We start from the raw sequence: 25,457 nt of genomic DNA, 5'->3' as shown, positions 1-25,457 counted from the left end.
ATTCAGGCTAACTGACATGAGCATGTTGGGGAAAAATCAGTTTCCGCTTGTTTATTTTAAGGATAGGCTATTATAATCACTTTTCTTCTTAAATCCTTTCAATTTGCTGGTGAAGCTGTGAGCGCTTTTGCAAAATAATGTCATAAAAGCATAGAAGAAAAAAGACAATCAGTCACATATACAGAGTCATCAAATTCTTTAAGTATCATTGGAACATTAAATAATACTTTTCAATAAGGTAATGATTACTACAATTTTGAAGTAATGATGAGAACAAACACTGAAATAGTTAGGAAAAACTACCAATTAGAATGAAAGCATTCAAGATTTCTAACGGTAACAAAATAGCCAGTACATCAAACACGCATTGTTTAATTTTGTCTATATTCATAACTGACAAAAGGAAAAGATTTTAGCTATAGCACATGCTTTTTCCTCTTATGAAACAAAAGCCCTTACTGAGAAAGATTATACTCAAATATTTCGTACCAAGAATAACTTTTGTCCCAGGTAGGTAAAACTGCTTCCTACTTTTTCCTTACATAAAGCTTTTATTTGACTTCTAACAAAATGCATTCTTTTACTTCCAAAACCAGATCCACAGATTCCACTGCACGACCTTCTTAAATCCTCTGCCTTGAATTTACTCTCTTATTCTTCAGTGAGTCTGTCTCCTGTATCTAGAAAGGTGTCTGGCTCATGGTAGATACTCAATAAGAATTTTCCGTAGGGATGAATGATGGTGTGTTCTGTATGTTCGCCACAGGAACAGCCAGCTCCCTAGTTTTAGATGTGATGATTCAAGAAGACTGATGTGCAGGAGAAAGAAAGGAGTAGAAAAATGATCAAGCTACCATCAGCCTTTCAAGGGGAAAATGTGCTTTTAGACTGTCTCTTCTTGGCCATGTATGTCAGCCTAAGACCAAACATCCAATCATATACTCTAAAATGAGAAACACAGAATTCACATAAATCACCATGGGATTTTTTTCCTTTATTTTGCCTTCGTTTTAAAGGTTTATATATAGCATATCAAGAATTTTTTAAATTAACCATTTGATACCATATACCCCACATTCCATGAAACTGAAGAGAGAATACACACAAATGTCTGCGTGTCAAGGCATGTGAAACTTTGATATCAGTAAAAACAAGAAGAAATAACATGAATAACAGTAAACAAGGAAAACAGGGAAATCAAGTTGTCCACATGGAGGATTTATAATGAATAAAGATTTCTTAGTCTGGAGTAAAGAAAGTGTATAAAATAAGTGTATAAAGGTTTTGTATATAGGAGAGTGATATCTAATATAAAACTATCCATCCATTACACATCTCTATATTTATCTCTTGAAAATTATTACTTAAAATCTACATAAAAAGTCACATAAAATTGTAAAAATTCAAAAAATTAATGCAAGCTGGGCGGTGGTGGCGCACTCCTTTAATCCCAGCACTTGGGAGGCAGAGGCAGGCGGATCTCTGTGAGTTCGAGACCAGCCTGGTCTACAGAGCTAGTTCCAGGACCTGCTCCAAAACCACAGAGAAACCCTGTCTCGAAAAACCAAAAAAAAAAAAAATTAATGCAAAACACCAATTAGTTTCAGCAGAAGTACATTTTTTTTTGTTTATTTCTTGTACCACTTAGAATCTTCCAAATTTTGAGTCTAGATTATTTAACATGTAGAAATCTACTCAGGCCAGAGGGAGTAGTATGTTTGTAGGTTCTTACCATTCTGTTCACAGTAGGTGGATCCTAAAAGAGATAATACAGGTCTTGGTTTTCCATTCTGATTTACACAAGCATTACTTAAAGGGCACCCTTGAGGGACAGTGCCCACAGAGGGGTGGCTATGGAGAGGCAAGCACAAGATGCCAAAGCAGCTGCTCCACCAAGTAGACCAGACTACAAAGTGTACCAGAGAGATTATCAATCTCACAACACAAGAGGTTTTACGGCTCACAGCTCCTAACTGCCTTTTCTCACATCTGCTTCCCCTCATTCCATACTTCAGTGTCTGAACCTGTTTGCATAATTTTCCATCTTTCAGTCTATGATTTTCAATGACAAAGAAATAGAATACACCAGAGATGAAGCTAAGCATATTAAAAACCTGGCTTCACTGGTCATTTTCGTCCTCTCTGACATCTTGGGCATATCCTCAATTCTGAGATTGCTTCATTTAGGTAATCATGTATGTGCTTTCAGATGAATGTGTGTTAATTTCAAAGGACTCGTGAAACTTAAGTCAATGCTATTTTTCTCACTTAATATTAATTTTGTTGTGAAACTATTAAAGTTATGCTTGAAAGGACATTTTATTACAGATTACATTTCTGTGCATAAAATCTTTCTTCATCACTGGTAAATAAGAGATCTGAAACTGAACATAAAATTTACATAGAATGCCTAAACATTACAGTGTAAGTATCATGGACAAACTATCACATTTAGTCTCAAAAAAGAGTATCGGTGGGTTGAATAAAATCAATAGTCCCTTCTAGAGGCTCAGCTGTTATGTAACAGAATTTTTAATGCAAAATATGGTCTAGACAAGAACAATTAACCAAAAATACTCAAAATAGAGGATACTAAAATATTTGCTTAAAAAGACCAAGGAATTCCAAACTGCCCATGTATAAAGTAGTATTAGATATCACTAAGATATGAAAGCATTTTTTAAAATACAATAATTAATTAGCCATTTGATTATTGATAAACATGTGCAAAATTCTTGTCCCTTAGGAAATCATGATGATTTTCCTAAAATTACAGGATTTAAAAACCTTGGGCTCTCTATTTTGCAGTGATCTCTGATGGCCAGAGGCCCCCTTGGCAAAGCCCAGGAACATTATGAGGCCACACTTAAAATCTGAAGAGCATTCAGGAGAAAATTCCGGGAAGTATTTTGTTCCTCTTTCAATGTGAATTGGTAGCACCAAGCCCCATTTCCCATTTTAACACTCTCTATTAATAGATCCTCGTTTGTACATTTCTTCTTTTCGTATCTCGCTCTTCTTCAATGTGATTCCAGCTTGCTGGAACAATCAACTGAGAGAACTGACCGTGAAACATTTCCAGTGCTCCCCTAGAAGGAGGTTAAATCAAAAGAAAATTGGTAGGTCACCTCTGTCCTTCCAGTCCTAACCTTCAAGGAGACACCAATGGACTGGGAGCAAATTTCTTAAGGAAAATACTTACAGTAAAGGGGACTGAGAGAAATGATCGATCTGATATAATGCTAACCCCAAGGAGGAAGAAAAAGTAGATCAGAAATCTTAAAATGATGTAACTTATAAGAACGTATTTACAAATCCTGCAGTGATTCCTTAAGCCACAGTTACCAGTCAAAGGGGCTCGACATCTACCAGGAATGCTCTGTTCTGCAATCCATCCCTCTCAATTACTGACTAGAAGTTTCCAGGGGGAAGTGCAGCAGTCTTGATGTTACTGCACCTAAAAATTTTGGCTAAAGCATCTGGGTCTCCCAAGTCAACTACACTTGATTTGGTTGGAGGGCTAGCAGAAAAGATCTTATGTACTATCGGGATTAGGAAGCAGCCTACCATGGAGAGAGGGCTCTGCAGTTCCAAGCCTGCACTGTTCTATCTGAGGACCCAGTGCTCATGTCAGGCAACTCTTAACTACCGAGATGTAACGCAGCTCCCAATGAATCCAGAACCTCCCGTCTCCCTTAGCTCCTGTATTCAATGTGCACCCACTCACATACATAATTGAAAGCTAAAATAAAATCTTTAATAAAATTTATTTAAGGAAAGAAACTAGCCTGCTAATGAATAATAGGGACTTCTGTCCCCGGGGAGAACTTGGAGGAGGCAATTCACCTTCACCATGGCGGTTATCTAAGACCATCATTCTCTGCTTTCCTTTATGTGAAGTCTCAGTTCTCTCCACATTCAGATATTACCTAGGCATCTCTGGGTGATAAGACTTGAGTTTCCTTCTTCAGGAGATGAGGCCCTTGATGAGCATGTTTTTTCTGAAGACACATTTCCCTTATGAGGTCAGTCCCAGAGGAAATGATTCATGAGATTACCTACAGCAAATGGAGAGTTTTGTTTCTCTACATATTTTCCCCACCTCCAGTATGGAAAACAAATGCTACATTCCCTTCCACCAGCCAAGAGAAATTATTTCTGCTTGCAGAGTGACCTTTCATCTCATCTGCTTTTAATAACGTAGCTTGGCTTTGGCACAAGTTGTTAAATACGTCCCCTACCATGAGTTTGATCATTTGTGACCTCTAGCTTGCAGTTCTGAGGACAAGAAGCTGGTTACAAATAGGGCTAAATTTGCTTATATCCTTAATTATCAGATTCAAAGTTCCTTTTTATTGTGGACATTGTATCATCTAGAGCCTATGCTACCTCATCTCAGAGAAAGACATTGTATTCTTTTTTTTTTTTTTCTGAAACAGGGTTTCTTTGTAGCTTTTGGTTCCTGTCCCGGAACTGGCTCTTCTAGACCAGGCTGGCCTCGAACTCACAGAGATCCACCTGCCTCTGCCTCCCGAGTGCTGGGATTAAAGACGTGAGCCACCACCGCCCTGCTTAAGACATTGTATTCTTTTGCCACTAACTGAGTACCCCAGTTGAAACTATTCAAACATACTATGAAGATAATGACCTTTGGATGACCAACAGACCGAACATACCATGGACTTATACTGCCAGGCCTATTTCTTTATCTTCATCCTTGTGACATGGGTTCTCATGTGCATTCTCTTTTGTTGCCTGGGAACTAAATCTCATGTGTTCCATCCCCATAGACAAGACAAACTTCCAGTTGTGGTGTTAGTTGGGACTCTGCAGGCAGGAAAAAAAGTTCATAGCAGAAGAGGTATTCATTCTTGTGAAGATAGACCACTAAAAATGTAAGTATGAAAAGGCTCCAATGTTTTAAATTGCAAGTGAGTATCCTATTGCTATCTACCAGAAATGCTACAGACTAGCAAACAGGCTGTCACCAGTTAAGGAAGACTGGACTCTCAGAGGCATTCCTACTTGCTGTCAGGACAATGCTATATGTGTGTCATTTGTATCTGTCATAGAGAGGACACAGATGGGAGTTGGTTCCTCCAGAGGTGAATGTTCTAATACTTTCTTGGAGCTGCTGAAACAAGGTGCCACAGCTCAGGTAGTGTATACAGTAGCAATGCCTTGTTCTGTAGACCTGGAAGACAGACCTCTGGACTCAAAGTGTCAACAGTGTGTTCCTTGTGAGAGCTGTAGCTAAGTATCTTTCCTAAACCTCTGCCACACCCTGGCAGCCCTGGTACTCTTTGATATTTAGGCAGCATTCTCCTGTGTTTTCATTTTGTTTTTCCTCTATGTTTGGCTTTCTGTGTGTTCAAATTTAACTTCTTTGTTAACGGCACAAATCCTTTTGGATTATTGCCTTCCCTAATAGGTTTTTCTTAATTAAATATGTCTACCAAAATTTATTCACAAGTAAGGTCACATTCTGAAGTACTGAGGATTTTGACCTCGGCATCAGAACATTTGAAGGGATGCAACTCAACCTATTATATCTCAGAAATTTGAGATGATTGTATGTGTAGCTTACATACCCCTTTCAAATGGGTTTTTCCTCTTTTTCTCTGCTAATTGGAGTTAAAATTTAGGTTATTTTGATGGTGGAAAGCTGTAAATTCCCCAACTTAGTGACTGATTCTCAAGACTCAATTGTGTGATGCCCGATCAGGTCTTGGCTCACCGATTTCGAAGCCTGTTGATACACAGTAATTGTTTCTCAGAATCTGTATGTGTAAACATTATTGCCATGTTTATCCCACAGCATCTACGATCCTAGAGAGTCTATTAAATTGCTCCTGTGACATCCTTCACATTCTTGTCCACATTCTTGTGGACTCTTCTGTGCTGTACAGTGTCAGGCAAGCAAGCAAAACCGATATTGGTAACCCTTACTACTGTTGTATCTTTTGTCTTTACCGGACATCCTAAGCTTTATTATGTTATTTTAATGTGTTCTTTTCCCACTTTATTTTCATAGCTACAGAGGAATCTCAGAGTCTTCCGCTTCCCAAACATGATAGATCTACTCTCTGAATCTATGGTCCTTACATGAGTCACTCTAGCTGCCAAACACATTCGTTTCTATTATTTACACTTAATCAGGGAAATGAGCGCTAGGTGGGTCTGCAAACCGAATAAGGCTCTTGCAAGACGGGTTTTATTTAGGCAGAAGTCATTTCCTTAGCTAGTTCTCTTAAAGCCATACTTCCACACAATAATCATGGCAATTTCGTTGTCGTTTATGTGTCCGTGTCGGCTCAGACACTGTGACCAACATGCCTTGGGATATCTAAGTTGTCTTTTGTCCCCTGAGCAGATGCACTGAAATGAATAGCTACAGGTTCTTGGACAATTCATTCATCATTATGATTCATCGTAGGAAATCAATAACCTGTTTTGTCAATGGGTTCACTAAGAGAAGAGAGACTTAGGTTTAGGTTATAGGCAAGAACCTGCAACTTTTCCTTGGAGTCACAGATATCAGCCGTCTTTCTCAATTCCTAAATTTTATTTTATTATATGGCTATGTAGCTCTCAGAATATTACCACATTTCTATTGTAGAAATAAGACATATTGTATTTTTATCCAGGGACATCTGTGTCATTAACCTTATACACAACAATGTAGAACATAAAGAGTCCTTGGATGCCCTTCAACCTCGTGAGCAATAAATTTGACTATCTGGCATTTAAGTCTCACTTCCCGGCCTCTTTTATTTAAGGGGCTTATCACAGTGAGCAGTATATTCATATAGACATAATATATAGAAATATATGTATTTCTACCATCATTTCTAGCCTGAAGATTAGAACTTTACCTAACGTTCTAGTGATGCTATAACTTAACAGATTACTATTGACAATTTTGTTGAAGGCTGTGTTCTTTGAACCCTTCATGAAACACAGTCCTCTGGGAAAATGTCTCAAGTATATTTAATAATGTGTGCCTGCAGGTGTGCCATTTCCCTCAGTGTCTTCCTTCCTTCCTTCATCATTTAGCAGAATGACTCAAGCCATCTTCAAGAGTAACTCAGACCTGGGCATTTCTATATTGGCTATCATTCATTAGGAAGATAAGCCATATCTGAACCGTGAAGTTTTACCATGTTTACTGCCATTTTTACTTAAAATTTTAAATGCATATCCTAAGAAGATCTCTTCAACACAATGAATTCCTGATTATTAAATGCTTCACTTTACTTCTTCAATCAAGCATCTTTCAAACATTTTCCCAGGTGCTTTCTCCTACAGAGTTCACATCAGAAAACAATTTAGTTCCGTTTACCAGTTAGGGCCTTGGATATGTTACTTAATGTTAGGACACTTCAGTTTCTTCATAAGCAGAATAGAGATGAGAGTTATTGTTCTTAACAACTGGCATTAAGTCTTTTAATTGCGCTGTGGATGAGTTTATCCTATCAGGAGCTTAAAGGGACTGATTGAACCAAATATGGTATGGGGCCTGCAAGAGACCCCCGTAAGACATTGCCTAATGGTAAAGGGTTACTTTGCCTGTCCCTTGTTTGGCACTTATTGGTCCAATGATGTCCTTTGGCACACTTCCTGCATCCTCCACAGGGCTGTTTAAATTGTTTCTAGAAAAATTACTGTTTCTAGGAATACCTTGCCTACAATCTGTTGGGACTAATTGAGTCCTGGCCTTCAGCTGCTCTTCCCTGTCTAGAGCCTTCTAATGGAAGTTACTAAAAGCTTTGCTTTGCCTAGAGGATCAGAGGATGGGATTTTCTCCTGTTGGCCATTGACTGCAGGGTATTTAAGCCTCCATGGTGCTATTAAAGAGGGGCTTTTTGGTACCAGTGTTGGAAGGTCTGTGTGTTGGTCTGTCTCTGCGTGTGTTTCCTCAACCTCCACCCCCTTGCCCGAAGCTCGCAAACTAGGTTCTAGAGCATAGAGCGCAGACTGGGATGCGGCAACAATCCTTTTCAAATGACCTGTCTTAACCACAGTTAAAACATCTGACATTTTGATTTTTCTTAATTTTTTTTTAGAAATTACTTCTCTCAAAGTAGCATAATAAAGCATGATATCCATTATCAGCTGTATTTCTAATCCATTCATCTACTGGTGCTGTTCTTGCCTTTAAAGGCCTAATCACCATTTTACATTCTGAATTAGCATTTTCAGAAGCCAAAGATTTGATTAATAGTTGTCTGCCTCCTGGATCTGATACTATTTTACTTGCAGCTGAAGATAATCTTTGTAAAAGATCACTGAAGGCTTCTTTGGGGACTTATATCATTTTAGTAAATGACTCAGACTTGTTTCCTGATTCTTCAACCTTTCTCTAAACCTTTAAAGCTGCTAAACAATACTGGGCCAAGGCGTTATCATGAAATTCGAACTGTCTTTGCAACTCACTGTATTGGTCTCCGCTTATAAACTGATCTTGGGAAGTAATACCTCTAGCCCCATTTAGTGGTTCTGTGCTCCTAGCTTCCGGAAAGAGGAATGTACACCAACGTAACTGATGACAAGCTTCTATTATTGCTGTGGCTAAATCTCTCCAATTTGGGGGGATAATTCTGTTCCAAGTTGCCCATGAATAAGCTTCAAGTAAGATAAATACAGACCATATGAAAAGACCACTTCCTTAAATCTCCTCAAATCTAATATTTCTCTAATGTTCCATTTCATTTCTTCATAACCTTGTGGATGCCTATGATCTCCTGGCCATTCTTGTATAGAAACTGAATAAACGAAGATTGAGTTTCTAATAATGTTCTGTTACCCCTATTTGGTTGCATTATGTGGTTGTATGGTAGGTTAACAAGAGCCTTTGGGGTACAGCCCTGAGATTCTCCGGACTCAGATTGGATGCAACAGCAAGCAAAAAGGTCATTTTTCTTTGGGTATCTGAGGGCAAACAAACGAACTCTCTCTTTTTTTTTTTTTTTTTTTGAAGGTGTCAAGAAAGCCTTCTAATGAATCTATTTTACAAATGCATCTGAGAGTCACACAATGCTGCCTGCATTCGATGCAATCCTAGGCCACAAGTCTGCACACTCCTTTGCAACTGGACACGTGAAAGCAGAACCTTTCATCTCGCCTTTATTGTTTACTATGACCCCTGCGTTGTCTTCAAAATAGAGAAACAGCCATCTTTTCGTCGATATGATTTTCGTTGTCGAATTACAAGGGCTGGATGGACCTTTTTTTCTCGGCTCTGGTTTGCCTTTCTTAACCGTGGCCATCACCATGTCGCCCACACCAGCAGCAGGAAGTCTGTTCAGTCGTCCCTTGATTCCCTTCACAGAGATGATATACAAATTTTTGGCTCCTGTATTGTCAGCACAGTTGATCACAGCTCCTACCGGAAGACCCAGGGATATCCGGAATTTCGCTCCGGAGGACCCACTACGTCCTCACTTCGACATCTTGAATGCCCGGAAAGAGTCAAAAAGGCACAAACGAACTCTCTTACAAATGCTTTTCTGAATCCGTCTCCTACTCATCTGCTTGCATCCTGATCCTCCTGTCCTATTTCTAATTTCTCCTCGCTTCTCCTCCTCCTCTTTTTCTTGTCCTCTATTCTCTGAACTCTCTCTCACACAGGAGCCTTGACGCCACAAAAAAAAAAAAAAAAAAAAAAAAAATTACAAGGATTGCCTTTCATTGGTCAAAAGCATATTCTTAGGGTAATAGGGAACTGAGCCATTGCCATGGCAACACATGTTTCCAAGGTTACAGGAGTAGGACCTTGACCAGACTAGGATGGCCCAGTGCCCAGTGACAAACTTTGACTATTGTCAGCAGACTGGCAAGCAAAGAATTGGCATGCTTTTCTTGTGGTGTTTTGTGTTGTAGCCTTGGTTGAACATCTGTGACTCTGGCCTTGTGCAGAGCTGTAAAGCTTTAATGTTATGATCTATTTATAAAACCTTTAGTCTAGTTTGAACTTGCTCTGAGGTGATAGTGAACTAATTGTGTGCAGTTAATCTGAGCAAAAGAACAAAGAGTACAGTCTTCGTGGGACAAACAGATCTAGTCATGAAGCATGTCTCAGCAAATATTCTATATACAAAAATTATTTAGTTATATGAAAAATCGCCTTCATGACCACTCACAGGTATATGTGCTCATAAAATTGAAATCTAATCATGAGATTACACTCACACACATATACATATATACCTACAATGCGGGTATTGAGGAGACACAAAGCAAAAGCGAGCAACAGTTTCCAGAGCTGATTTCCTGGAGAGGATTAACCTCCATCAGAGAGTCACTTCTCTGGTGAGTTGACATCCGAATTAATAATTGTCATACGCTATATACTTTCTAGCCTCTGACAGTAAATACTTGTCTAAATTCCTCTGTCTGGGTCTAAGTATTTTCCTTGTTTTCATTAACAAGTTTTTCTAAGGCTTGTATCTTATTAGTCAACTTTTCATATTTGGCACAGTGATCAAACCCCTTTTTAAAGGATAAAATATGAATTACCAGACTGTTATTAATTACAGTCAGCATTATGTCAACCCCAGCTAAGTCATTTATCCCCTCATTTACAGCTTCCATTTTGAAGCCATGCAAAGTCACACTATACAAGGTCCTAACTCCCTGCATTCTGATATTTTCCATCCTTATCATGGGAAATATTTTTCCTTTTATTATTCCTTAACTCTCTCCTTAAGGACTTCCCAGGCATCTCTCCAAATCTGCTGACTTCTCAGTTTATGCACAGTAGGGGCATCATAGGCCAGCAGCAGTGCCAGCAGAAATGGAGGCACCAACTGTCATGACCTCTTTTTATGTGTGATCATGTCACATGCTGGAGCACCAAATGTTGTTTGTAAACTAAATCTCAGTCTTATGATTTTTACCAATAATGAATGTCATCAGGAGTGAGATGCTGAGGTGACAACCTGTTAGCTCAGCGAGGCCGAGCAACAACCAGCTGACCTTCCTCCTTAGCTGACTTCATAGAAAGAGAACATTCCTTCCTCTGTCCCAAACCACAAATGCCACCAGACTTAAGGTCCCTCCTCGCTACTTCCTTTGTGTCTCTTTACCCATTATCCTGGTTCCTTCTTACTCTCTATGGCTACTTCCTGCCAACTAGTTGCTGACTTCATCTCCTGACTCAAGGCTTATTTCATCTAATTAAAGCAGTCTCATGCTTCACAGTGTGATCAAATATCCCACAACAGATAGGACTTGTACCCCCTCTCGTGGGGGTTAAATTCAAGAATACTTTGTTATAAAATAAACACAGTATAATATACGTAAATTTGTCAGCACACAGTAAATTCTGAGGGCACTAGAAGGGTTAGTGCCCTGGTGTAACGGATAGTTCAAGTCATCTGCTCCTTTAGAGTTACCTTAAATGCACTCTTGGCCTGAGGTGTCCCCAGATTGTGCAAGTATTATCTGAAATGCAAAGCAGATTCCTCAATACCAGCTTCACTCATGGACTGGACTCTGTGATGATTGCTTTTAAATGATAAAAGCTGATGTTTGCAACTCCTAGTAACGTTCCACAACATGACCAGGTGACACCTTTACAGTGTTGACCTCCTAACTGACAGAGCTTGTAGCCACCTCTTACTAAGGTGGAAGAGACTTCATCTCTGAAGCCTTTGTCAACTTTTCCACATGTCTTATGAGTTCACTCATCTCTCAGTCAGTAAGTGGTAAAGTGCCTCTTAGTTCATGAAGATCTGAATTGTCTTCTTCACCAAGCCCTTCTGATTGAAGTATCTTTGAAGATTAGATTGAGAATGTAGCAAGGCACTTCTGTTGGGGAGGAAAGGTACAAACTGCATGAATAATAGCAGAGTACAGAAAGATAAAAGGTCAGGGAGGGGTGGAGAAACATATACTTCCTCACAGCAAAGAACATGACCTGGTTATAAATAGGATTTAATTACATATCAGGAGATGAGGTGTGAGGGACACAGGCATTAAAGACACAAAGAGATACTGGGAAGGATACCTCAAAGCTACCCCAAATAGGATCTCCTCTTGCTGATTTAACAGCAGCAGCCAGCTCAGACTGATGTTTGAAGGCAAAGGGCAGAAGGAGATAGCAAACACTTCCTGGAAGCTCTTGGGACAGGGTTACAATGACATGTTTAGACAGCAAACTTGGGTATTTCCAGCATGGCTTTGGACGGCCAGTGATTGTGTCCTTTCTACCAAATGCTCCTAATGAGTCAGATCGAACTCAGAGAGTTTTAAAAATTATCTGGTAATATGTGTACAGTTTTGAATACTTGTTCTATCATTTACTGGATTGTGAATTATGGGCTCTGTAATATGCTCCTTAGCTAAAGAAAAATCAATTATCTTTCCAGGAATTATGGTGACCAATAAATGATATAATGAATCTAAAGTGTCTGAAATGGAACCAGGCACATGATAAACATGCAATTAGTGTAATAATTAATATCTTTATTATAATTTCCATGGTTCTAAAGTTTGAATAAACCACAGTCCATACCAGCTGGGGGCTCATAATACCGGAAGACGAATGGCAAGCCAAAGTATAAACGAGGACAGTGTTTTGTCAGGCATGGGTTCTCATTGAACAGAAAGTGTGGTGAGAAGAAAAAACTAGTTTTAGGTGTCAGCATTCCCTACAATCAGGAAACAAGGAGAAAATGAAATTAAAAGAGTGAAAATAATTTTGAGAAATTAATATCTGCATATATATATATATATATAATTTGAAAAGGAAGTTTATTTAGGACTATCCATGGAAAGCTGTTAGAAATTGTGATGTTTGTTTAAAGATTTACTCTGGCCAGGCTTGATGGTATTTACACGTATAATCCTAGCACTCAAGAGGCAAAAGAAGGAGAACTATGAATTTGGGGCACCTTTGACCTACAATAAATAAGCAAGCAAACAAACAAATAAATAGATAAATCACAGATAAGAACATCAGTAGGTAAAGATAGTAGTTTAAAAAACTGGGTTTTGAAAACAATTTTCTACAATCTAATTTTTCTTACATTTTATTATCAGGTGTGGAGAAAATGCTTTGTTCCAATGAAACTGGATGAATGTAAAGAATTAAGAAGTAGCCATAGAAAAACTTTGTGTTGACACTAAACACATTCTAAATGAGCCCAAAACTAAGGGACATCTCTCAACTCTGTCTGGACATGGTCTGTGGCTTTTAATGGCACTTTGCAAAATGAAGCTTAACTGTTTTTCTTGCCCTGGGCTTCCGGCCAGGCAGCAGACATAAATTTAGACATAAATCAAGAAGGCGCTCCCTAGAGCTAGGAAGTAATGAGATCCTTGCAGGTCCTTGAGGTCCTGGAAGTTGACTCTACGTGATCCTCTCATGGGTCAGATTATATTGAGTTATATTCAGTTTCTTGTGAGCATCTGGGAACCAACCTACTGAAGCTTTCAAAGCCACTCAGAAGACTAAACATTCTGTGAATACTGGTGTCTACTCAAAGTTTTCATACCGTGGTTCTCCATATCTTTAGAGAAGACAGAAAGTTAATATTCAATTGGATCTTGGAAAACACTCAGGCAGGCTTTAGTTAAGTATTCAGTTAAGGTGTGCCCTTTTGATGAGAAAACTGTCATCAGCTTTGGCCAAAATTTTCCAATTATGACTCCAGTAAGGTAAGAATCAAACTAAAATGGTCTGTTTCTTGCTCTTAGATTAAATTTCAATTTCTCACCATTCAGTGAACTATTTTGTATTTTATCTTGCCATCTTATTTTTTTCTCATAATCTGATTGTCAACCATTTAAAGAGAGCATTGGGTGTGATGACACACATCCCTGTAATGCTAGTGGTCAAGACACTGAATCATGAGGATCATGTGTCCCAAGACGTGCTTTGGAATGAAGCAGGACCCTGTTTCATACAGAAAAAAAAATTGAACAAGTAAATAGAGTGTATGGAAAACTCAATCCTTTATTCATAATTCCTGTACAACTATTCAAGAACATGCAATAAGACTGCCCAAGTTGCTTTTTTCCCTATGAGTTTTAGAGTTCTAGGTAGGAAAGTACCTGATTCGCTGTTGCTCTTATGTTCTCATTAACATGTTTGCTTATTAATTGCAAAGACTGGCTAGTGAAAAGATCTACAATAGACCCTTGAATAGGAAGTCTATTTCTGGGTTTAAGAATCATTCTTGAAGATTTTTGTTATGGTTCAAGTGCTTTCTCCAAAGTTCACAATGAAATTTATTTGTCACTGTGAGGGAAAGTCAGAATTGGGATTTGTGAGGTGATTAGTTCGTTAGGACTCCACTACCATGAAGGAATTAACGTCTATATCATAGCGGTTTTCCCAAAAGGAGTTCAGGTTTGAAAGCAGGCTTCCACCTTCTCTCGGGAAGCTTCTGCACTGACATGTGATTCGCCTCACAGTAGTTAATATATCAACACCATTTATCTATGCTTTCTTATTCGTTTTTCTATCCTCCAGGTCTGTGAGCAATGAATATCTATTTTTAGTAAATGACTCAGTTTATGGTATTCTTTTGAAGCAGAAATGAGATGAAGGAAGGGTAGTTAGCAAGGTTATGCTTGACTGTTCATCCATTTGAATCCATTTGAGAATGTGATTCAAGTCCAGTACCGTGACATTCTGCCAAGGGGTTAGTTCTTTCACACAAATGATGAATTCAAACATTGTAGGAGGAAGGAATAATAATGTTCCAAGGAAGCCACCATCCAACCAAACCGAATGGGGGCAGGTTGAGCCTGTGAAATCTTTACGGATGACAGTCATTCTTAAAAATTTTTGTCTCTCCTAAACACAGCCTCAACTCTATTATCTCCGTCTCCTGAATCAAAGCTGTGAGAAGGGAACATGTCAAGATAGCAAAGGAACAAGATAATGGGTGCAAAATGACAGAAAACAGGAAACCTTTTCCTGAAGGATTCTGAGAAGAGCCAGCTAAGAATGAGCAAGGCCACTAAAGGTTTCAGCATCTGTGGGATACTTTGTTTGTTTGGACAATGATTTTTGTGTGTTACTGGCAGACATCACACCAAATAAATCTAGAGGGCTGATGAGTGGAAATGATGGCTTGGGACCATAACAGTTTTCCTTACAGAGCTTTGATTAATGATTAGTTTGGATAGGATAGTCCTCCATTAATATGATTACAATTGTTGTTTTGAATGAAGAAACCAGTGTTAAGTATCTATTCAAAATCATAAAGTATTATACACAGGATACAATTTACAAAGGATTCTTGAATGCTCTGTAGAAAGAACAAAATTCTAATTTTAATTGTGCTGGGATTGAAATTATGTTACTCCATAATAAATAATTATAAATCACTTTTTATACCCAACAAAACAGATTCTATTACAGAAGAGAGGCTGATAAGGGAGGTTACACTTACTATAATCACTGAGGAAAAACCTGCATGATTTTTATGACTTTTTTTTTTTTTGTTTTTAAGACAGAGTTTCTTTGTAGCTTTGGAGCCTGTCCTGGAACTCACTCTGTAGACCAGGCTGACCTCAAACTCACAGAGATGTACCTGCCCCTGCCTCCTGAATGCTGGGGTTAAAGGCCTGCTGGCTAGAAACATTTTTTTTTATGAAATGCCTATTTATGAACAAAGAATTATAGTGCTATTAATTTAAAAGGAGGCAATTTATCAATGCAGTTAAAAAGATCAGGGTGTTTTCTAAGATTCCTCTCCCTCAGTTAAGGTTGCAATCGCAATTTACATCTTTGGAAATAACAATATTCTCCCCTTTCCTGTCCAAGGCTGGTCATAAGCAATTGATTTTTCAATAAGGAAGTCTTATCATTTAAAAATTTTATGTGTGTGCTGCATGTGAATCCTACATTTGTATGAGTGGATGTATACATCAATTTACTCGTATAGAGGACAGAACACAGTCATTCACTGAACCTGGAGCTCTCCTTGTTCCATTATCCTTCCCCTAATTAACTGATTATCTAACAAGCCCAAGTTTCCGCCCTTCCCACCCCACCCCTGTACTTGAGTTCACAGCTACAGGAGCCTGCCTGGAGTTTTACGTGGATGCTAAGGATCTGAACTCAGGTCTTCATGCTTGTACAATGTATCCATTCAAAGAGAACAGATTCTCAAAAAGCCAGTACATTTAGTAGGGATAAATCCTGGTGTCATTGCCAGTGGCCCCTCAGTCTGCCCCAGCCACGTAATGGTCAAAGAAAATGTGGCACATTGACACATTAGAGTACTACTCAGTAGTAAAAAACATGACATCTTGAATTTTTCATGTAAATATATGGAATTAAAAACATGATCCTGAGTGAGGTAACCCATATCCAAAATGATGAATATGGTATGTACTCACTTATAAGTGGATATAAATAGCTATAAACAAAGAATATTGAGCCTATATAGTTCATGGGCCTAGAAAAGCTAAGCAATAAGATGAACCCAAAGAAAACATACATAGATCCACCTGGAAATTAGAAACAGACAAGACCGCCTGATAAAATTGGGAGCATGGGAATGAGGGGAGAAGGGATAGTGGAAAGGGAAGAGTAGGAGAGAAGGGGAGGGTTGAGGAGAACTTGAAGGAATGTGATAATCAAGATGGAGGAAGGACAGAGATGAGAACAAGGAAAGAGATATCTTGATTGAGGGAGACATTATAGGGTTGGCAGAAACCTGGCTCCAGAGAAATTCCCAGGAATCCATAAGGATGACCCCAGCTAAGATCCTAAGCAATGAAAGAGAGGGGTCCCAATCTCGACTTACTTTGTAGTCAGGCCGATGAATATCCTAAATATCACTATAGAACCTTCATCCAGCAACTGATGGAAACAGAGGCAGAGACCCACATTGGAGCACTAGACTGAGATCCCAAACTCCAGCTAAAGAGTGGGAGGAATGAGAATACGAGCAAAGAGGTCAAGACCATGATGGGTATGCCAGCTGAAACATTCTACCTGAGCTGATGTGAGCTCACCAACTCCATCCGGACAGGGAAGAAACCAGCATAAGACCAGACTAGTCCCTCTGACTGTGGTGATGATTCTTTCATGTAACACAGTTTCTGTCTTATTAGAGTCAAAGATTCACATACATGTTAAGTAAAATTATTCAATCAACTATTGAAAATATTAAACAAATTGATGTAAAGACTCATGTATAGCATTTTCAGAGAACTTACAACAGAAAGATGAAGTTTAGCAAATTAAACAGCTATGAATATTTGTTCTTTTTGCATTGTAGAAATGCTTAAAACATGGAGTGAAGAATGCTGACTTTATTTCTTATGAGAAAACCATTCACTAAGAAAGCAATCCTTAGTCTGAGGAAGTAGGTTATTAACCTATGGCATTTTATGTGCTCGTGAGTCTTGAAATGTCCTGCTCTTTTTCCTTCTGAGATGAGACAAATAGTATCAGCTGCCCCAATCCCAGTCTTTTGCTTCTATAATTTACCTTCTTCCTTGTGCTCTTAAAATTTTGATTGACTTCCATCCACGGGTCTTTGTTCTTCTATAAGGACCCAAAGATGTCAGGCTGTTCAGTTAAAAAAAAAGTTTTAAATACATACATTTGTAATTTAGTTTTAATAGCTAAACACATTTAATGGGACAAAGAACCCATTACACTTAGCCTGGATTAGAATTCTTTGTTAGCATGTTCATACTAAATAATTTGAGGCCCAAGGGGAAGATCAAACATTTAGTGATAGTCTAATGGACATACCACACAGGGTTATAGTCCAGTAGTTTCACTACAGTTACAGATTGAAGGACAGGTACTGGTGTGATAGTGAGGGTGCAGCATTAGCTTGCTGGAGCCAGGGATAACAGGCATCATTAACTGGTACTAAAAAGTAATACTTTCCAAGGACTCTACTCTTTCTCTTCTACTCCTAATTCTTAAAAATCTTTCACTTCAAATTATTCATCTTTTATCTCTCATCTAACTTTCCTCTAACCCAACTCTTTATTTCAATATAAAAGCTATATTATAAAAGCTATATTTATTTATATATTATATATATTCTACTACACACACAGAGTGACACACACACACAAACACACACACATACAGAGAGAGAGAGAGAGAGAGAGAGAGAGAGAGAGAGAGAGAGAGAACATCACACCAATATGAATAAGACCAGCAAATTATAAAATGGATGTCTACAAACTACAAACCAAGGCATTCATGCCTGATCAGCAAGGCCTCTGTGGCATTTCCTTTATATATGGGCATATTGGCACACTCAAAAGCCATAGGAATACATTGCACACATGCGTGCGTGCACACACACACACACAAATGGGGGAGGCGATAACAGAACTATATATTTTGGGGTTTGGTTTTTAATGTTTTCCTGTTTAACTTGACATCAGAATCATTTCTTCTTTCCTCCTCGTCTTCTCTTCCTTCTCTCTAATATGTATGCATGATATTAAGAAACAACTGACTCCATTTTTCATTGAGTTAAATTTGACTTATTCTGTATTCTTCTCTATGGTGACTGCTTTAATTATGTTCCAAGCTCAAGGTTAAGCTAAAGATCAACTTTTATTGATTTGTTCTTCCTCAATAATCTTGCAAACTACACATCATAAATTGTTTCCATTGTTCTGAGAATTGCATGATCATAAATTGTTTCATGGTATGTCTACTGTCTGGCTATAAACCTATAACGTGTACCTTTCCGATGATCATAAAAATAACAACCCTCCCTTTAAGAACTTGCTCACTTGGTGTACCTTTAGTCTACTTTGGATTCTCTACCTTTTATCTGGTATGTTTTCATCGCCATAGAAGACTGAAAATACAGCCAGGCCGTCAATAAATTTTTAAATTGCAACATCTCAGTGTTAACTCCTGCTTTTCAGCTCAGCATTATATTTGGTATGTGGTATATGCAAAATGTGTACAGGTAGTTGTGCACATATTTAGGTGCTAGACTCTAGGAAAGGTTCAGACCCTCAGAATTCTGATTCATTTTGCAACTTAAACATCAAGGAAATTAAAGTTTTCAGTTGTCAATATTGATAAAACAAAGAGTAAAAATACCCTTAGGATAGCATCTCCAAAAGGATGAATAGCCAACTGTGGTTGTGCATGCTTTTTATCCCAGCACTGGGGAGATAGAGGCAGGAAGATCTTAGTAAATTTTGAGGCCTGCCTGTTCTACATAGTTCCAGGACACCCAGAACTGCATAGTGAGACCTTGTCTTAAAAAAAAAAAAAAAAAGAAAAGGTAATAAAGAGGAGTTAGAGATTATTTTTTAGGAGAACTTGAGACTTAAAGATAAATTCATGCTAATTTAAAGAATTTTAGTTGCCCATGTTGTTTGTACTTCATGCATTCTAGGGCTTTCATATTTCATTATCATTTATTTCAATTTCTTTAGAACAGCATGATGTGCATGTGTTTACAGACAGTACTAAAGAAGCCAGGATTGTTAAACACACTGGCTTTTTTCTTCGCCAGAAGAAATTGACACCTGTTTTCCATGCAGAAAGCCTGGAATGGATGTGCCAATATCTGGTAATCTTCGCTGTTTTGTAAAGTCAACCATCGAATACCCCAGAATCCTGAACATTGTTTCTGAGTCAATAGAATCCAATCTTAGGCCTATTACAAAAACATTCTCCCTAGCACCTTGTCCTGAGCACTGTTTATTAGTCACTCGAACCCACTCTTGTGGAGAGGGTCACAGCTGCTTTGTTAAGAAGATGTACTTTACAGGTAAGTTTCAACATACTCATACATAAAGCTTTGTAGTGATAATGCCACATGCAATTTTTTTCCCAAAGTTTTGCTGTATTTAGATATGCAAAATATAAACCTCTAGGCATCAGACTCCAGAAGTTTTGGCCTAGCTAACCAACTAAGATGAATTGAACATGAGTTTTATTCTTACTTCCTTGGGATTGTTTTTCTGCTGCTCATAATACTTGCAAGAATAGATTTCAAAAGTTTAACTGATGTATAATTGAGGTAGAAAACGTTTGCACATGTGTAATGCGTATTATGCCAATCTGAATATATAAATTCTTTTATGAAACTATTGGAATCACATTTTCCGGTGTTCTTGCTGTGTGTCTCTGTGTGATAACACTTAATGAAATTGCCCACAAAATGCAAATGAATAATTCATTATTGTTGGCTGTAGGCACTACAGTAGATTATCAAATTCTCGACCTAATTCCTTTGGGAGAAGTGAAACTTTATACAATTTTAGAACATAGGAATAAAAATTTACAGCCCAGAAATAGTTGCACAAGCGTAAGTTACTTGATATTCAACAAGGGTTTCAAGAAGAGACCATGGTTTCTTGGTCAAAAAATTCAGGTGTCTTCAACAAATGATACTGATCCAACAGGATGGCTGGATGTAGAAGAATGAAAATAGCATAAGACCAGATACTCTGAACCTGATAGAAGGGAAAATGGGGAATATGTTGAACTCAGTGACACATGAAAATACTTTCTGAACAGGACACCAATAGCTTAGGTGCTAAAACTAACAATAAACAGGACCTATGAAGATGAAGAGTTGTACAGCAAGAGGCATTATCATTTGGCCAAAACGCAGGCTGCAGAATGGAAAAAAAAAACGTTAACAGTGATGCATCCAAAGGAAAGTTAGTATTTAGAATATATACAAAATAAAAGTATTAAATATAAGGAAAATAAATAACCCAATTTAAAACTGGGCTACAGAATGAAGGAGGTAGTTATCAAAAGATGAAACACTAGTTGTTAGTTTTCACCACAGCAGCAGCCTGCCTTTGCTGCCAAAGCAGTTATCACCTGTTGCTAGGTGCCTTCCCATCCTCAGCTGCACATCTTTTAAAAGTACCTGCCAGGCACAGCTTGCTCTCTTTGTCTTTTTACCTCTCTTGTCTCACTTGCATCTTTCTCCTTTGTCTCTTCTTTCTTCCCTTGCCTCTTCTTTTCTCTTTTGCTTCTCTTCTTGTTGGCCTACCTCTCTCAAGTCCCCACTTCAACAGGGACTTTCAGTTTTCCATTCTTTCCCTCTACCAATAAACCTCTTGCACTAACTCTTTTGGGTGTTGGGTATGTTTGCTTAGTGGTGTACCTTGGAAGGGCCCGCCCAAAGGTACCCACTATCTCCTTTCTCTTTATTTATCCCTTCACTGATGGCTAAGAAACATTGAAAGAAATCTTCAACATCCTTAGCCATCAGGTAAATGCAAATTCAAATTGCTTTAAGATTTCATCTTACCCCAGTCAGACTGGCTAAGATCAACAAAACAAATGGCAGTTCACACTGGTGAGGATTCAGAGAAAAGGGAGCAGGTATTCATTGCTGATAGGAGTGCAAACTGATAAAACTCCTAGGAAAATCAGTGGTGGTTCCTCAGGAAGCTGAAAATAGATCTACCTCAACATCCAGCTATACCATTTTAGGGCATATACACAAAGGATGTTTAATCCTACTGCAGAGACACTTGCTTAGCTAAGTTCACTGCTGCTCTCTTGAAAATCAACTTTTAAGAGAAAAGGTTCTTAGGAATGCATGTTTTATTTTCTTAAGTATTGTTTTATGGGTATAACTGCTTTGCTTACATGCATGTCTGTGAAAAACATATATGCTTGATCATGCAAGCCAAATGATGATGTCATATGCCTGGGAACCTGAGCTCTGCCTTTTTGGGCTACCCATGTGGGTTCTTGGGAGAATATAAAAGACATTTAACTATTGAATCATCTCTCCAGACCCAAGGAATGCTATTTTTCTCTTGATACAAAAAGTATAAGCAAATAAGTTGAAGTAGACAAGCAGAAGTCATATTGCCAGCAAGATAAGAAACAGAATGTCTTCCTCATTCTTCCAAAATTTATGGATATATTTTAAATTTAAGTTTTCTTATGATAAGCACATCTTTTCTTTATCATATAAAGGTGATTCTTTGTATGAATACCTGCACATTTGATAATGCATAAATGATAAAATTATTAGTCGAAGACACTGCAAGATTACTTAGCCTGGCCCCCAAGGCAGATGGCCTGATTAATACCTAGATTCCATATATGTGAAAGAAAAAAAATGTCCTAAGTTGTGCTATGACCTCTAGGCATATAGACAGAGCCAAACACAAACATATAAAACATAAATAAATAATCAGTATCAGGTTATGAATACATCTGAGGATTTTTCTTAAGGTTAAAAAAACTGTGATGAAATATTTGTATTTAATATTTATGCCTTAGGCCACCAGTTATAAATTCATTATGAACACCACACAAACACACAGAGCAAAAGAATTAATATTTCTTTAGGTAATTCTCATTCTTTTAGTTTCAATAGTTAAAGCTATCTGAATATGCAATTTTTCACCTATAATATGAGGAGAGACATTCATAAATGAGTTACTAAGTGATTTCAGATCATGTAGGATGACAATCTCCTGACATGTGAACACTATATGTGTACATTATGTATTCATCTTCTAACCAGAAGTTCATACTGTTAGCTAGTGTATACATCATCTCATTTGTTCCACTTCTCCAGAAAACATTAAGATGAAGACACTTCCTCTTCCTCCCTCCTTCATCAGGCTTCAGCAGCCTATTTTACCTAACTTCAGAATCAACATCTTCCCCGTGATTTTAGTGAACTTCATATTACCCTTACATTCTTTAAAATCATTAGCATTATTTACTATAGATTTTCCCACTCTCCTTTAGTAAGTGGAGTAATTTGCATCCTAAATCCTTTCACTCTGCAATGGATTGAGCCCCATAAAAACGGTACTTTGTAACTCAGGATCAAATTGTTATCTCTATTTTTTGTATGATATTTGATCACCAAGTGTATCTTTTGGGGCACCTTTCATACATTTAGAACACCAACCACATGATAAGTAATACCATTCAATATCAAGATAATTTCATTAAGATAGTTGTTTATTTGGAGTAGCATACAGTTAATGCTAATTTGGAACTTTGCAATTCATGAAAATGTTCTTAATTCTAATTTCGTTTGATGTCTCTTCCTCAGAGATATTAGTTCAAGAATGAAAAGGAAACAAATGAGCCATGATCATTTATTTATGCTTGTATTTTGTACCCATTAATTTGTATGGTTAGAAAGAATATGCTTTCTCCTTGTGTAGATTATTATTTTAACATTTCTGCTTTGATTAGTGATTCTCGATAAAACTTACAAATAACTTACGTTTTACAAAAATACCTAATGTGATTGTACATTCCCTTTCTTTTTCTTGACAGATATGTATTAAATTTAGCAGTTATCTTAGTTCTTATTTCTGTTTTTTTCTAAAGATACAAAACACACATTTAATGGGAAAAAAGGTAGAAATAAAAAGTGTCAAATTAAATGTTTTCATTTCTACAATTTGCCATCTTCAGTGTTCAAGAGAATGTTCTAGAGAAAAAATAGAAAAATTGACGCTACTGAGTCATAAGAAAGTAAACATGGAAAGTCATTTTAAACAAGTGATGTCACTCATACTTTATTATAATGGAAGAAAGGATACTGTTTGGCTCCAACAAAATATATTTAATAAGTTAGAAAATTTTGCTTGCCAGAGATCATCTTGTATCAAGGTTTCTTTGACTTTGTGAAATAAAAAAAGAAGCAGGTGGTTCATGTTTGGAATTGTTTTCTCCTCATATGCTTTTCCTCTCACACTTGAACATTAGTGAAAGTATATGAATAAGGAAGTGCTTTAAATTGTTGGACCAGAGAATGAAAGTGGAAGTTTTACAACGCTGAACATCTTAAATCAAGGAAAGCAGAACTCTTAGTGGATTCTAAACTGGAAATACGAAACTCACCTAAAGAATCTTCATCGGTTTAGAGCCCTCACGACACCTTCCTTTCCGACAGTGAAGTGGGGCATGTGAGGTGATTATCAGAGACCTCATATCATTGGGAGATTTTGCAACATCAGGTTCATTAACCTGCCGGACTACAACCCAGACTTTGGATGGGTCTGATTCATCTCTAGCATTAGATGATTTCAGATGCTTAAGGTAACAAGTGTGTGGCACAGCCTTGTCACATCACTTGGTCAAATGTGACAGTGTAATCAGTCTTGCACCATACTGGAGCACCACTATTGTCTGACCGTGTAGGAGATGGGATTTCCCTTCATAGTGAAGAATAGGCCAGAACACAAGGTGCGTAGTAAGTGCTAATCGGAAGCTTCCTGCAAAAAATTCTATCAAAAAAATAACTGATACTATTCAAGGTGAAGGAGGGAGATTGCTAATCTGTTGTATCCAGCTTTTCCCTCAAATGAAAATGTGTGGTTATTTAATTGTTTCATCCAAAAGTTGTTAAATAGTATGTGTGCTATAGATTATTTAACTTGATGTTAAGGAAATGCTTCATATACTGTAGACCCAGGCTAATAACCCTAAGAGAAAGAGGTATCACAGAGCTGAAACTGTGTCCACTCTTCTTTTGTGAAGTTGATACTCTCTATGAAGTTCTTACTGAAACAACACTATACTAAGAGGATGTGTTTTCATTCTAGCAATGGTAACAATATCATTTAGCATTAACTACCAGTAGCTAACTTGATTTGTTGATTCTATTTTTTTTGGGGGGGGGTGATTAAGAGAAAGTGCATATTAAAAATGTTATACATGTATAATTACTGTTTAGCTTGAAATGTAATTCATAACTGTCTTACTTATTGTTGCTGTGAAAAGATACTATGACCAAGGCAACTTATTAAAGAAAGCAATTAATTAGGGGCTAGCTTACATTTTCGGAGGTTGAGTCTATGTTCTCATGGTGGGAGCATGGCCTGGTGTTGGAGTTTACATCCTGATCTGCAGCCTGTAGGTGGCAATAGAGAGACTATTCCAAACCTCAAAGCCCACCCCCAGTGACATGCCTCCTCCAACAGGGCCACACCTCTTAATCCTTGCCAAAACTCTACAATAAACTAAGGACAAAGCTTTCAAATATATGCACCTATATGGGGGGGGGGCATTCTCATTCAAACAATTGCAAAAATATACTGTTTACTATATACATGATGCAAGAAACAATACTGACTCTTAGAAGCCTATTTTCTTTGTCTTTATGCATACTGCATACTATATCACCACTTGTCTTAAAAATGTGTGAGTATCAGCTACCAAATTTTTGCTGTAGTTACTGGTCTTCCAGCACCTTCACTAAAACTTACACACTGACATGGAAACAGTTGCAATTTAACATGCTACTTACTGTGCCTGTTACAACAGAAAATGCAGCGCTGCGTATTCCCATTGCACAAAGAAGCAATAGATTTTCGTCATGTGTGTTGAGAGATAGATGATCTGTAGCAATTACTTTGAGTTAACATATTTATTTTAAACTGAAATTACATTCAATATTATTCAAAACAAGTCTTCATGAGCTATGGTATGTGTCCTGGATGGGTTATTGTTAATGCTTGGAGATTTCTCTCTTTGTTTC

The 25,457-nt window shown here is 37.7% G+C and overlaps 1 long non-coding RNA gene and 1 pseudogene across 1 annotated transcript; both read right to left on the bottom strand.

Moving 5' to 3' along the window:
• Window positions 1-9,029: 9,029 nt before the first annotated feature.
• Window positions 9,030-9,452, bottom strand: LOC126507936 (60S ribosomal protein L23-like; annotated as a pseudogene).
• Window positions 9,453-10,423: 971 nt separating this feature from the next.
• On the bottom strand, window positions 10,424-23,860 carry LOC126507937 (uncharacterized). Its single transcript, XR_007593666.1, has 4 exons — window positions 23,819-23,860; window positions 17,459-17,539; window positions 16,770-16,885; window positions 10,424-11,811 (listed from the first exon to the last, which is right to left on the bottom strand). It is a non-coding gene; the product is annotated as an uncharacterized lncRNA (long non-coding RNA).
• Window positions 23,861-25,457: the final 1,597 nt, after the last annotated feature.

This window comes from Alexandromys fortis, unplaced genomic scaffold, assembly GCF_014885135.2.
Source record: "Alexandromys fortis isolate MF-2015 unplaced genomic scaffold, M_Fortis_MF-2015_v1.1 scaffold_73, whole genome shotgun sequence".
Classification (NCBI taxonomy): domain Eukaryota; kingdom Metazoa; phylum Chordata; class Mammalia; order Rodentia; family Cricetidae; genus Alexandromys; species Alexandromys fortis.
This window is presented reverse-complemented; position numbering and strand designations above follow the sequence as displayed.